Source organism: Cannabis sativa, chromosome 5 (assembly GCF_029168945.1).
Source record: "Cannabis sativa cultivar Pink pepper isolate KNU-18-1 chromosome 5, ASM2916894v1, whole genome shotgun sequence".
Classification (NCBI taxonomy): Eukaryota; Viridiplantae; Streptophyta; class Magnoliopsida; order Rosales; family Cannabaceae; genus Cannabis; species Cannabis sativa.
Genome location: NC_083605.1, coordinates 18,373,480 through 18,375,584, shown reverse-complemented (window position 1 = coordinate 18,375,584; position 2,105 = coordinate 18,373,480).

Genomic DNA, 2,105 nt, shown 5'->3' with positions numbered 1-2,105 from the left:
TACCCACTCCTAGAAATTGTTCATGAAGAAGATGGGAAGCTTGAATCGTCAAAATGGCGCGAAAATTTTGAGAGTTGAAGCACTATGGATGTCAACCTCTAGAGAGAAGGAAGAGCTTTCAAGAGTTACTTTTTCAAGAGAGAGATTAAAATGTGAAAAGTAAAAAATGATTTCCCTCCCATAAGCTTATACAACTTTTATGGGACCCCTTTTTTACTTTTCATGCATCATGTAACTAAAAAACATACAGAAGAATAATGTAGTTAACATACTGCTGAGGAATGTGATCACACATTCAAGAGAAAATATTTCAAAGGCTAAATTTGCTGCAAGATTTTCCCGGGTAAGGCTACATCAGTCCGAACTAAGCTAAGAAGTCCTTATCCGCACAGATGTCTGCACAACGACTTGTAGGACAAATGTTATCCTACTTTTTGCCCACCTTTCATGGCATGTCCATGTGGCCAACATCGATGCCACATTGGTGTATAACTCTCCAACAAGAAGGTAAGCCATCTACTAAACACTTCAACCAACGAGAAGTCTGAGTACATAGGAGGGATGACAAGATGACAAACCAGCCACCTATGGCTGGCCTTATGGCCAGCCTAGGCCGACTAGCTTCTGGACATCACATAGGCGGCGAGCATGCACTCTATAGGTGCATGGCCGGCCAACCTTTGTCTTGGCAGGATTTTGGTGTGCAACTTTCATCCATGGATAGTAAGTCAAACCACAAATTGGGCCTTAACAACCCACGAAAATAGAGGAAAATATTAACAACTTCCCTATTTTCGAGGGGCAACTTAGTTATTTGTATTTTATTAATTTATTATGTAAATAATAGCTTAATTTACCTATTTTTAAGGGAGTTTAGGGATGTAACCTCTCCTATATAAAGAGCATTAGTCAAACCACTACTACAAAATAGGTTATTCCCAATGGTTTAAAAGAGGGTCAATTATTGGAACCGTTGGAAAAGGTAAGTGGAAGTTTTTTCTATCGGTTTAGCACTGTAGCGAAAAAACTGTTGGGATAGTTATTGCCGACGGTGAATAACTGTTGGGTTAACCCTAAAACCCTAACTCTCAAACCTTAAGCCTTAATCTCTATGTCTGATAACTCATCTCTTCCCTCTCTCTCTCTCTCTCTCTCTCTCTCTCTCTCTCTCTCTCACGCCCACTGCTCTATTCTCACTTGAGATTTGCCAACTATGGTTCTCAGTTTCTAATCTTAAGAGAGCTACTTTAGATCCCATTACTATAGTGATCTAAGTGGTATTATATTTGGTATCAGTACAAGTAAAAGGGAAGTAGGTCGTTACTCGATAACGAAAGGGGGTCGAACCTCTATCAAATTATGTGTCTATTTACTTTTCAGTTATAATTGAGTAATACGTGGCAAATCATCAGTACTAAATTCGACTCGCCTGTTGGTAGGCCAAATCTGAGGTCAACAGTATATATATCACCCCTTTTTTTTAAAAAAAAAAAATTCTTCTATTTTTATGTATTTTTTCTCTTGTATTTTTTTTTTTTGAATTTTGTTTGCTTATTTTTTTTAGTTTCTTCTTATTTTCATATTAATAAATAACAAACCTACATATAATCTTTTTTGTGTTGTTATATATCTATTCTATATAAAGTGTGTCTATATAACAGAATTCTTGGTTTATGAGAAATTCATGGGTGACTTTTTATTTATATTAAAAATAAAATAATTTATTATTAAAAATAAACTAGTTTATGAGAAATTCACGGGTCACTTTTTATTTATATATAATAAAATAAATCCCATTAAATCTAAAAAAATATGAGTGGGTTTTTGCTGTTGTACATCTACGATTTTTCTCTTCTTCTTCTCTTATTCTCTTATGAGCTCATGGTTATTTCACAGCTGCTAGGGCCCTCACCTAATAATTATTTTAAAAATAATTAGTAATTTTACTTTTTAAATTTTCGACATTACTAATTTTACCTTTTAATTTAGCTTTTCAATGTTTTTCAATTTTCTTATAAAAACACTCATTAAAAGAAAAAGTTATATTTTAGCACATACAATATAATTAAGAAGCCATAAAATTTATAATTTCGTCTTATGTTAAA